This window comes from Choristoneura fumiferana, chromosome 21 (assembly GCF_025370935.1).
Source record: "Choristoneura fumiferana chromosome 21, NRCan_CFum_1, whole genome shotgun sequence".
In the NCBI taxonomy this organism is placed as follows: Eukaryota; Metazoa; Arthropoda; class Insecta; order Lepidoptera; family Tortricidae; genus Choristoneura; species Choristoneura fumiferana.
Window position 1 is genome coordinate 7,377,851 of NC_133492.1, and position 14,079 is coordinate 7,391,929.

General features: G+C 37.5%; 1 protein-coding gene across 1 annotated transcript in view; it reads right to left on the bottom strand.

Annotated features, from left to right (window-relative positions):
* The window catches only part of LOC141439587 (sodium channel protein para-like), an 88,784-nt gene that overhangs the window by 35,466 nt on the left and 39,239 nt on the right, over window positions 1-14,079 (bottom strand). Inside the window, 3 exon segments of the mRNA XM_074103880.1 lie at window positions 4,007-4,107; window positions 6,853-6,959; window positions 9,860-9,981. The gene's annotated coding sequence lies outside the window, so the exon portion shown is untranslated.

A 14,079-nucleotide genomic window follows, 5' to 3' on the forward strand; every position in this document is an offset into this window, starting at 1 on the left:
TTTATACTTTTTGCAATGTCGGTTCGCACTGGTACCTACACGTCCAAAAAAATGTCGTCGTTTTGAAAAACGACTTTCTGCCAAGTTTCTTGCGGCGCATTCTTCTTGGCAATGATGGTCTTTAAAAAAACCGGCCAAAAGCGTGTCGGACACGCGCCATAGATAGGGTTCCGTAGCCATTACGAAAAAATCAAGAAGTAATATTTTTCTAAGGTTTTAGTATTGTGTACGGAATCTTCCAAATTTCAGTATATTTTATACCTTAGGCTGCTATTTACTCTTAAACTACTAATAATTCTCAAGCAATCTGAGCCGTTATAATTTTCCGTGCAAATTTGATGTACTTACTACCATCCTGAATTTTTTCAAAATTTCCCCCCCAATTGTTTAGATTTTAGAAGGGGGGGGGGTGGTGCTCGATTTTAATGAAAATTTTCACTTTAAAGTGGAATATTTCGCAAACAGATCACTGAATCGAAAAATCGTCTTGGAAACCCCTTAATGGTTTTAAAAGACCCGCCCCACACTGTAGTGTTAGTCGAGAAAAAAAATCACCCCCACTTTACGTCTATGGGAGGTAATCTAAATATTCATGCCAAATTGCAGCTTTCTAGTACTAACGGTCTCTGAGCTTAGTCGTGGACGGACAGACAGACAGGCGGACAGACATGGCGAAACTATAAGGGTTCCTAGTTGACTACGGAACCCTAAAAATTACGTGTAAAAGTGCCCGTTGCGGTCTATTTATTGAATAAATGATTTGAAATTTTTAATTTGAAAAAAATAGCTCTCAGGGACTTTCTGCATACAATCGGACAAGGTCGCCGCTCCAAGCGCGTATCATTGTCTCTATAGTTTACTAAGAAAAATGACAAAGATTAAAGTAGATTAAGTAGATCTAATAATTAAAATAAAACTGGAACTGATTGAACCATTAATCAAAATTAATAAGTACTGTTAAAAAAATACTGTGAACACAAGTGCAAAAAGAAAAGAACTGCATGTGACATTATAATCAATTAAGTAGAGCGTACATACATGCCTACGTATAATTTAATAGAAAAAAAGACGATTTAAAAATTTGTTTGTTTGTTTGTTTATACTCTTTATTGTACAAAAAGGAAAAACAAAAAGGTTACATAAATAAAAGTTGTGTTAAGTACAAAGGCGGACTTATCCCTGCAGGGATCTCTGCCAGTCAACCTTTGAGTGGTAGAGGAGCAATCCAAAAAACAAGGATCGACAAATAGAGCAAAACATTTGAATAAATATAAATGCATATATAAACCTCAAATACCTAACTATATACAATAAATATATAACACATATATAAAACATTAATATATTTATAACTAAATATAAAATAAAATACATAAATACACACATTTACATACAATACATAAATAATACAAGTATAAAGGATAATTACGTAAAATTTATTATCATTATCATTGTTTGACCTCACTAACTGTCTGCCTTTGTAATATGAGGTTATAGTGCAATTTTTTATGCTTGTTGTGATTGGCGCGCAGGAAAGATATTGATTGGCTGATCGTCTAATTTGCTGATTTGCTAATCGTCTGAAACGCGGATCGTTGAAACTCGTATTAACTTGTTGTATATATATTCTCGTTACCTGAGTGTATACTAGGTGCCTACATGTTTTTTAATGCATTTTACTACTGCAAAACTTATTTTGCACATAAATCTTGAATAACTCGCCCGGGCTCGAACTCCCGACTTGTTTCAGAGGCCAATAGATCAAACCATTAGGCTGCCACGACAATAAATTTAGCAGGCATTTTTAATTTTATTCGTACATATAAAGAGCTAAAGAATAATGAGGGATTTAGAAAACAATAATCTGCAGATATACCTACCTAGTCCTTATTTATGCTGTTTACTAAGTTAAAAACTAAGTTGTTCCTTAGTTTCTACAAACGCTTGCTAATCAGAAATGAAAAAGCTATATCTCAAGAGAAGGTGCGATAAGTACGAAGTTAACCCATTTATCACAAGCCCCAAGACGTAAAGGAACTGGGGCTGCGTAACAAACAGAAATGGATGGTATTCAATCAATAAAAAAGTAAGACCATAGGTACAGTAGGTCAAGATAATAACTTACTAAATTACCTTACAATTTTTATTGACAATTCCTAAATTGGAATGAAAACATTAAAGACTGATCGTCATATTCACTTGTCAATCACTATAGTCTAAAGCCGAGTTTAGACTTGCAAAAAAAAAACGTGAAAATTGCATTGCGGCGCTCGATTAAGCTCGTTGGCTTTACGGCCTCGCAATGTAATACAACTGGCACGATTTTTCTTACAAGTCTAACTCGGCTTAATATTTGACGTACAGAAAAACCGACTTCAAAAAAGGAGGTATTTTTTTTTAATATATGTTCGCCGATTACTCAGTCAATTGTGAACCGTCTTCAAAATATTTTTTTTATTCGAAAGGGTACTCTTCTGAAGTGGTCCCATTGTCACCAAGTCAAGATGTGATGATGGGATCCTAGGAAAAATGAGGGCAAACCTCAAATTTTATAGGCACACCTATGGTGCTTTTGGCATTTTTAGCATTAAGATAAGCATTTACATTCAGAAAGTATCATTTGGTAAACTGGACCTGATGAAGAAGACCGTAGACGACCAATGGAACTCGTCAAAGCTAAGTAATGCTCGCTCGTCTATAAACGATCATTATTAATATACCTAGATAAACGACTAAGAAGGAGCTTTAAGTTAATGATTCTTTCGAACTGATTTGATGCTGAAGCCGGAAGGTAGGCAACGGAACTCTGTTTTAAAACAACGTAACTAAGCCGTGTTTGGGCTCCATGGAATCGTTGTACTTTGGCTACGAATCACTTAAAAGTGAGAAATAAAGATTTTTAACAAAAAAGTAAAACCGACTCCAATAAAAATAAAAAAAATAACAAAAAATGGAACCGACTACAACTTACCTTAGTAGGTAAGTATAAGAGCTAGTACTCGAAGTCGGTATCTCAGCACGACCCAGCAGGATGGATTGAAAATTTGAAACCCATAGTATGTAGGTGAGGTAGACGACTATTGTTCCATTCCTGCTGGCTCGTGCTGAGGCACCGACTTCGAGCTAGTAGGTACCTAGTGCTAGAAGAATATTTTCAAGGGTTTTGTAGTCGGTTCCATTTTTTGTAAATTTTTTTTTTGGAGTCGGTTTTACTTTTTTGTTAAAAAAATTCTTTGCACGCTCCATTGTGGCAGATATTAATGCAGGTCACCATCCATTGATTAAATTTATTTGACGGCTAAATGTGATGCCGTCTCTGTTTGTTTTGTTCGAATAGACAGAGACGGCATCACATTTATCCGTCAGTTAAAATTAATCAATGGGTCGTGAAACAGCCCCTTAATCTAAGAAACTTGGAGGCTGCGTTTCGCCCAGAGATGTGTGAGGAATGCTGAGGACACGTTGCGAGGTATGTTTTTGTCATGTCATGGACCAATGGAAACGCTTCATTTACCTATTCTCGCTCAGCACAGCTCTAGTGGTAACAGCTCAGTGGAGTGATGATAGCTAAATGAAGCGTTTCTATTGGTTTATGAAAAACGCATCCTCGCACATGTCAGGTGGAAACACCTCCTCTTCAAGTTCTCTAAAGCGATGGATGAAATTGCAGTTTGCTCTTCTTAAAAAGTATGAATTTTTGTTATTTACGCTTTTTACCTTTTCTGTTATATTTTTTAATTTAATTTGCTAGTGTGTGTACATTTTTGTACATAATAAACAAATACACTTATTTCTATTTAAATAAGAGAGGTTTCAGACTACCGTTTTATTTGCGCGTATAAGCTCGTTATTGGAAGCGCGCACGCGCGTACAGGAGCGGTTTTGTTTTCTTCAAGCGTTGAACACGCAGGAATGCGTGCGTGTGAGCGCGTATATGCCAAAAGCGAGCGTATACGCGCAGAATAAACGCTAGTCTGAAACCGCCCTAAGGCAGTAGGTAGTTTACCTGCTAACAGTGAATGGGCGGGCGATGGTGCGGGCACCGCGCGCGGCCGCACGCTCGGCGGCCGCGATCTCCCGCCGACCCCCTACGGGTGCTCCGCCCTTCTGCCACAAACACCACTATTTTAATCATCATCATCATCATATCAGCCGTAGGACGCCCACTGTTGAACATAGGCCTCCCCCATAGAACCTACAGTTGCCACGGGTCGGAAGCGGCCTGCGTCCACCGTGAACCCGCGGCTTGAACCAGTATACTACGAAGTGCAAATTTCGACCTTCGTATTTTACCGTCACGCTTACGCTAATATTATTTAATACGAGAGTGAGAGGGACGGTACGATACGAAATTCAATTTTAAAATTTCGTAGTAGCCCCACAGATAAAATGCGTTTTAGTGGTAGCACCACATTTAATGACAGCATTTTTTTAAATACTTTCCGAGTTAGTTAATCCCACGTTAATACGATTCATTCGCTAATCTATTTTTAGGTTTTTTTTAATTATGCGGTTATTGCGATGATTAGTAGCGTAAATAGGTGGTAATAAATGACAAGGTAGATGTTAAGCCCCATAGGACCCTTTGAAATTATTGAGTGAAGGTATGATTTGTTTCAGAAAAATCGAGGAACGATTCGATAGAATGATGAAGTGAATGACTTTTGACGCAGTAAATTAAGAACAAAAAAGAATATTCCTCTTATACTATAGTCTGATTAACTATAGTCTTGTAAATTATGTTTTAATTTTTTTTACTTATAATTGGGTTAATACCTATTTTAGTAAACGTAAGGCAGCTCTAAAGATGGCACTAGTATCATCCAGGTGTTAGGACATAAACGTCTATGCTGTCCGACGTCTTGCCTGTGTGTGTTGTTAGTCCTGTTACGTTTAATGCAGAAGACATATAAATATATACGAATCCCGTACCACTCTGGCTTGTCAACAAGCCTATATATGTATGCAGCTACAGCTATACCACGCTATACGTTAAAATTACAGTTTCTGATTAAAATAATAAATTAAAAATAAAAAAAAACTATCTTAAACGCAATATTTCAGGAATAATTGCATATTGGTTACATGGAACTAGTTTACAATCATTGGATGAAAAAAAAAGAAAACTTAATGAAATTATCTAAATGCAATTTAAATAATAACAGGAATAATATATTACGGTTTTTATAATTCATTTTATAATGTAAACAAAATATTTCTTAGGAAAATAAAATTATAACGAACCAAAAAAAAAACAGTACTTAATGTCAAAAAAATTTTGGTTTGCTTGGGGTTTTGTAAGATTTTTTATAGCATTGTCTGCGTACACACTCAAAGACATTGAAAATCTATAAAAATGCTGTAACTTTTAGTATTATTGCGCAACGCTTGGCAGTTAACTGAGTCAGTTAACTTACGACCTTCTGTCTGGCGGTTTATATACCTTCTACATGTCTAGCACTAGATCGAAGGTCAACCTCAACCGTCATTAAAACGTGGATAAGATCCGTAACCACTGGCTGAATAAATAGTCAAAGAAAACCCTAGCTTCCGTACAAAAATTACGGGTAGAAAGCATAGCATATTGTTGACTTTGAAATTTTTATGTAGCACGCTATGCTATGTACTCTCAAATCTTGACTAATTATGAAATTGTATGCACAATGCATAGAAGTAGTATGTACTTATAACTCTTTATTCTATATAAAAAAAACATAAGTCACCTTCATCTCCATAAAAATAAATTTGGATGTCACTTTTATTCCTGAACAAATTTGGTTGGGTTCTTGATGTTAACAGGTCTCAACTAGATCGACAGTAACCTACTGATTCTTGACTCCTCTTACACACACACACAAACATCACGCCTGTATTCCCAAATGAGGTAGGCAGAGCACACGAAACGTTACCGCTTCGGAGCCACTTTTAGCAATTTTAGGTTTTAAGCTTGACAAAAACGGTACAATAGTGACAGGTTGCTAGCCTGTCGCCTACGGTATATCTTAACCTGTATCCTCAGTCGCCTCTTACGACGTCCACGGAAGAAATGGAGGTGTCTTGATAGTTTATAAATTATGCGGAGGCCAATTAATTACTTTACACACTAGTTATAAATTTAACCACCTCGGAAGTATGACCTTTACAACTAAAAAAGAATTTTGAAATTCGGCCCACAATTGGCGGAGTTATCGCGTAACAAACATCCAATAAAAACATACACTCGAATTAAGAACCTCCTCCTTTTTTGAAGTCGGTTAATAAGGCCCACGCTATACATGCCTGTAGCTTGCACATTTTTGTGCAAATAAGTATCTGGCGCACGTACTTCAAACTTGTAAGTTACTTGCACGAAAATGTGCGAGTGCGAGCTATAGCCATGCCATTTAACGTAGGTATATTTCAGGCCTAAGGCCCACATAGTACCTACATGCCTATAGCCTGCACATTTTTTTGTAAGTAGGTGGAACACATTCGTCAAACTTCACACAAATGTGACACAAGCATACAAGTTACTTTGACGAAAATGTACAAACAAACTAAAGACTTTTTCCGGCCCAATACATGTAAGGAGGAGTCTCGCTCTATTTTATCACTTGTCGCTCATACACCGTACGTCCCGTAAGGAAAGAGACACGATATAATACGGACGGAGCAACGTGAAAGAAAACGGCGCGCCGTGCTTGTACAGTCACCAGCACCAATATCTGACACAACAAGCGTTCATAAATATCTGATACGACTCTATTTCTAGAGCCAGAAGGACGTGTCAGATATTTTTTCACGCTCCGCTGTAGCAGATATTAATGCTGGTGACTGTACACTGTGGCTTAATGTTCGCGTTCGTTTGTTTACCTGACGTCCGCGAGAGCAGTGTGGCCGCGGCTACCAGAGAGATGAAAGTTAGCTCGTGTTCGCTGATAGGGACAGCCAGCAAATGGGCGAGATTTTTCATGTCCGACCTGAAACCAATAGAGCGAGGTTAAGTAAGGTAGAGCAGGAGAGTACTTATGCCATGTAAATTGGCTACGCTCGTGTCAGTGGAGGAATTCGATTCTTTCTTGTTTTATATGAAACTAGCTGTTGCCGCGGCTTCGCCTTTGTTCCAGTTGTATTTCTGTTTCGTATTTGAGTGAGTCAACTGGTGGAAATTGAGTAACATGACCCCCAATAGGAAGACACTAGAGGATATCATGCAGATGCATTGCCAGCTTAGAGGGATATGGTATATGGTATTATATCTCATGTATCAGTTATTATACGAACAGTATTACTATCTCCTCTCCGTAACACAGAAGCGCAGGTACTGCTGATTGGCGGCAGAATTAGCAAATAATATGGCGGTAGCGATCCTGGCAAATCTTGCACAAGGTCCTTAAACTCGCAGTTCAGTTGACTGTTTAACTTCGTTATGAGGAGGAAAAGATTGTTATGTAAATAATAAAAATAAATTAACTAACTATAAAAAAACTCTACTTTCTGCATGCATATTGATGTTATTACAAAATACCGAATAGAAGTTAATTTTCCGAGGTTCGTTACCCAAAACAAGCACGCGAAGCCGACTCCATTAAGTTTGCGGTAATTTCAATAATAACAGCCAAACCCCACCACGTAATTAAGACTAAGTAATTTTCGGCTTTATAATCTGCACCTACGTAATTGAAAGTATCATATTATTTTTTAATCTATTTAAAAGCAAAGACACGTCATTTCAATGTGGTTTTTAATCGTTTCGTAGGAAAATTCCCATCTAACAATGCTTTGATAGTAAGAGCTATGTATACAATACACAATAGAGATGTGCCAATTAGTCGGTAAAGCTGACAATCTATCCATCTATCTATCCAGCCACTATCGTAGTCGGCGATTAGTCGGTGACTATTCGGCAAAGAGCGCCTTATTTCTTTGAACTTGGCTGGACACGCTTTCTCGCGCCTAGATACCAACCTCCTTTCACAAGATGTAATATTAAAGTTAGGTACCTTACCTACCTATTGTAAGCCGGGGTGACTGAGAACTGAGGGGCGAGTTAGAAAAGTTATATGACGACGAACTTGCTCATTGTTATTCGTGCTTGCTGCTCCCTGCCGATGTCTGGTACGGGAACACATTCTACTTGTTTACGGACCTCTACATTCACCACATACGGACAATATCAATTTTCATCATCATCATCATCATCATCATCATCCTAGCCACACGCGTCCCACTGCTGGGCAGAGGCCTCCTTTCAAAATGAGAAATGCTAATTGGGAACTTCACACACTCACCATTGAATTGCTTCGTAGGTATGTGCAGTCTCCCTCACGATGATTGCCTTCAACGTAAAGCTCGTACTAAATTTCAATTGTGCACATGAATACAAAAATGAAAAAAAAGTCTTTACTTTTTTATTTCAGAAAAACACAAACATATTAAAACATCTGAAATTCACATTGAAATCCCTTATCCATTATTATGTAAGCATTAAAAGTCTATAATACAATGAAGCTAACTCAAATTAAGAGCCTTTCTTGATTTCGGATAAAAACAAGAGCATTTTTTATTGGTCTGGAGCTGCTGGGAGAATCCACAGGAGAGCTTCTGCCCCTTCCGACCTTGACCTATATACAGCAGTTCCTTCTAAATGCTCATTATATGGATCGCTGTAAGGTCCACATTGCGTCCTTATTCTTTAGCCACGAGTAAACATAGATAATGAAATTAAAGCGTGAACGCTATAGAGAACTAGCGAATAAACATTTTAGGTATGTTTAGATGTGATAGGTACCTATCCCACTTAATATTATAAACGAGAAGGTTGTAAGTCTGTTTATTTATTGGTTACCTTTTCACGTATAAACTACTTAACCAATTTAGATGAAATTGGCTGTATGGGGTTTGAGTCCCGGGGAAGGACATTAAGATAGTTTTTTACTCGGAAAATTGCATAATTCCCGCGTGATATTGTTAAACGAATTCTACGCGGACGGACTCGCGGGCAACAGCTAGTAATACAATATGTTTCACTTAAACTGAACATGATTGGTCTTTAATTTTTTTATTCATCATCGTCATCATCATCCCAGCCTATATCTGTGTCCCCTACTGAACACAGGCCTCCTCTCCGAATGAGTGGGCTTGAGCCGTAATTCCCACGCGGGATCAGTACGGATAATTTTTATTACAAGCTTTTATTTATCTTATTCTCTCTTGTTCTTGTCAAATCGAATTTCACTCACTTCTGGTGACCGGGGATTGACACGAAATTTGGTACTGATTGTTCAGTTTGGATTACAAAGCAAGTATAAAGTGCTTAAGCCGACCGAGACGAGTCGATAGAAAAAGCAATAATGTAGTATAATATAATAATAAATATCACAAGACACTTGACACCAATAGATATAGTCCCAAAATACCTAAGCAAAAGGTTGTGTTATGGGTACCTACTAGCCAACGCAAAAAAATAATTAAGTAGATATAATTTTTCATTAAAATATCTGCCACGACCTCGAGCTTCGTAGTCAAGTTCTCTAACCCAGTGTTTTTCAAACTTTTTCAGAACGCGAGCGACCCCCCCTTGGTTTGAAAAATATTTGGCAACCCCCTGCCTATTTAGGTACTAACAGTTATTTTTATTAACCCACGTTGATAATAAAAACATTGAATAATCATACACAATAACGGTGAGAGTATTTTGTAGATACCGCGACCTCCTCAAGGGGCACAGTTTTAAAAACACTGCTCTAACCATTGGATTATCCGGTCGTCAACGGAATGCTACTCGTTTTATTTTTCCGAGCAACGTGGCATCTAAATAAGGGGGGTAGGATAAGGGATATGTACCGTATATAGTGCTAAGGGTAGGATATGTACCTACCGTATATAGTGCTTAGGGTACGGTCTAGATCGCGCGCGGTTCGTTGGCCGCTACGCCCGGCGAGCGCGCGCGCTGCTGTGTCCCTTGTCGCGCGCACCACATCTGCATCAGTTGTGCTGCCTCTGGAACAATATTTAAGCCTTAAGCTGCGTCCACATTTGTATCATTTTTTCGTATTGTATCCATCGCGTTGCACCGACGCGTATCAAGATCGCTAGTGTGGACGCAAAAACGGCGCGATCATGCGGCGCGCCGTATCTGATCGCTCGAGATCGATGTTGATACACGTAGATACATGATGTTGATATACTATACCCTGCGCACTGGCGATCGGATACGGGTATCAAGATCGGTAAGTATGGACGTGTTTTGATACTGTATCACGATACGAAGTTATGATTTGATACGCGATACGCCGTGATCGCTCTCGAGGCAGGTTTTTCCGATCATCAAAGGGGATACGGATAGCGTCCACACTTAATGATACGGCGTTATAATACAATACGCTGCTACGCTACGGTTAGCATGTACGTATTTTTTCACGCGACGCTGATGGGGAGGCACGGTGTGCCTAAAGTGATCGTCCATGCTTAAGATACGCGAGCTCGACACGATACGCGTGATCGTGATCGGCAAAATGATACAAATGTGGACCCAGCTTTAAGTATTTAAGTATAAGTACTAGTCAAGTTCTCGAATGGAGACCGCGGATCGGCAAGCGCAGCGTAGGACGTCCACCAACAAGATGGACGGATGACCTGAGGGCCAATTGTGTACTCGCGATCACAATCAAATGACAGTTTTTGTATGCGCAAACTGTCATTTGAAATGTGTCAGAAACATTACGCAATAGACCCTCTGGTTAAAGCGGCGGAGGTTCACGGTAGATGCAGGCCACTTCCAACAGAAGCAACTAGAGGTCTATGGGGGAGGCCTATGTCCAACAGCGACAGTCCTACAGCTGATATGATGATGATGACTATTCAAAAGGGCTAATTAAAAATACGTTCACGTTTTTATCAGAACTGATTTAATTGAATGAAAAGTATTTGTATTTTGTAAGGTTTGTTATATTATATTAATAACACCATTTTTTGACATGGATGTCATAATAATAAATAAATAAATACATTTTTAAGAATTTTCGTTTTAACTATGAAACTCTATGGTCCCTATATTCTTTTAGGTGTACATATTTGTGTGAATAAAAGTAAGTCATAGTATAGCCTATTTTTCTTTAGGTAGTATGACCTATGGTCTCCTAAGGAGACGAACGTGGGTTCGAATCTGAACCAGCTTTGTTCGGTGCCAAATTTACATTTTAAATTTACCATTTACATTAACGAAAACAACAAATTAAAGATTTTTACCAGCGCATCAATTAGCATTTCGATGCTAAAAATAGCGGAGTTTATCTAAACATTGGAAATCCGAAACAAACAAAAAACCGGCCAATAGCGTCTCGGACACGCCCGAAATAGGGTTCCGTAGCCATTACGAAAAAATTAAGTAATATTTTTCTAAGGATTTCGTTTTTGTACGGAATATTCCAAGTTTACCTTAGGCTGCTATTTACTCAACTATTAATAATTCTCAAGAAAAATTAACCGTTATAGTTTTCCTTGTAAGTTTGATATACCTACTACGATCCTGATTTTTTTTTAATTTTACCACAAACTGGTTTAGATTTTAGAGGGGGGACGCTCGATTTTAATGAAAATTTGCACTTTAAAGTTGAGTATTTTGCAAACACATCATTGAATCGAAAAATCGTTAGCAACCCCTAATGGTTTTAAAAGACCTATCCAACGATACCCCACACTACATAGTTGGATGAGAAAAAAAAACACCCCCACTTTACATCTATGGGAGGTAATCCAAAAAAAAATATTTTTTATTTTTTTATTGTACCATTTTGTCGGCATAGTTTACATATATATTCGTGCAAAATAACAGCTTTCTAGCATTGATATTCCCTGCATGAGCAAAGCCGCGGACGGACAGACAGACATGGCGAAACTATAAGGGCTCCGTTTTTGCCGTTTCAGCTCGCGGTAGTTTTTCTAAAAATACTTATCAATTTGTTTTACGTAACAACATCTTTAAATCCTACGCCCGGCTTTAATTTCAATTACTTGGAAATATTTGAAACAAATAATGCAATCCTTTAACATATAAATAAGTATCCTCTGACTCTCTCGCTTTATGTAAACAGATAAATACTCGTAAATATAGGCCGGCGAGAATAACAATAAAATTCTGGTCATAAAATGCCATCACGTTTATAGGACACTAGATATTTTACTACAGTAAACTTATAAATATTAAAATTATATTGTTGTACTAGTATTTACACACGCGTAAATCATCCAGCAGCTGAATTAAAATTTCGGGATTTTTTAAATTCTCGCGGGATTCCCGAAAATTAAATCGTGGTTTTCATTGACGTTACATTAAAAACAATCATGTCAAATTTCATGGCTCTGCTCTAAGCCCAGCGGTTGTTGTTTCGAGATTTTATCCCTATCCCGTCGGAATATCAGAATGAAATGTAGCCTATGTTTTATTCCAGATGTCCAGCTATCTACATACCAAATTTCATCCAAATTCGTAAAGCCATTTCAGCGTGAAGGAGTAACAAACATACTCACTCACAAACTGTCGCACTTTTCCACTTTTGGTCCTTGTTACCCACTCATGAGTATTTTCTTTCTTTAACTAATGGTTTCTTTAGCTGATGATGATGAGGATATAGGTTAAGGTATACCGTAGGCGACAGGCTAGCAACCTGTCACTATTGTACCGTTTTTGTCAAACTTAAAACCTAAAATTGCTAAAAGTGGCTCCGAAGCGGTAACGTTTCGTGTGCTCTGCCTACCCCATTTGGGAATACAGGCGTGATGTTTGTGTGTGTGTGTGTGTGTGTGTGTGTGTGTGTGTGTGTGTGTGTGTGTGTGTGTGTGTGTTCTTTAGCTGATGAAACGAGTCTTATGTGAGATTTTATTTGCGATTTTTGTCTTCATTCCTTGGAATCGAACATTTAGATAGCTTATATATTTTAGTTCTTTATCTAAAACACTTTCATCCGTGTCGTTTCGGGTCATTGACCGGGTTGGGGTCGGGCGCTCTCCACGTAGAAGGTATTATGTAGCATACGAGTACGTGTAATGAAGAAAAGGTTGGTCAATTTTCAACATGTCCCTTGAAACTTTTATCACATATGACCCTTCGGACAATCTGTCTGATTACGTACGAACTCGCGATGTAGAGGAATATAAAATTGATGAAGTACTTAGATATGCGGTGAATAAAGTTGAAAAAAAAATCCAGTTTTGTTTACTTTTATCGACCTCATAACTATTATATTTCAAAAGTTATCGATCAAATCATAACGTTAATTCTGCTAGTAGGACGTCAAAGACTCTTTTGCATGTCACTTTTTAACCAACGCTTTAAGAAAGACCATCATCAAAAAAATTCGCCGCAAGAAACTTGACAGAAAGTCATTATTTCTCTAGGGTTCTAACAATTACTTGAATTAAGTACTTAATCATGACTAATGTATGTAGTGGTAGATTTTTTTTGACATTCATAAGTGCTTGTTATAGCCTAAATTGAATACTTAAAGATATTTTGACTTTGTCTTAAAAATTACCTCGACATTTCGACCACATTGCAGCAGCCATGATCACAGTTTATTATGATAAAGTTCAAATATTTGATTGACCTGTTTGATTGAATATAAGTTATAATGTAGCTAGAAACGTGTCTTTCTTCGAATGGTTCATTGACACTAAAACGACTATTAAAATAAAAGATAAGCAGTTGAGCTTGTCAATGCATTAGTGATATAATTAGAATTTTTATCTTAATGTAGGTATCGCTGCATGGCTTGCGTATTGTTTCATAGTACCTTGAATAAAGTTAAAATACTAATATTGTTAGGTCCCTACTTATTCTATTATCATTGATACGAATACTAAATAGTCAACTATAACTTACATACAACAAAGCAAAACAGTAGGTACGGAACGTTTTTAGATGTATACATTTATTATCCCTATATACTATAACCTTACCTCTTTTTCGTTAACTATATTTTAGTACGGAAACCTATTTTTTTTCTGTTAATATATACATATAGCCTATGGGCACTTTGGAATAATTAAGCATTCTAATAGTGAAAGATTTTTTAAATTCAGTCCAGTTGTTTTTAAGTT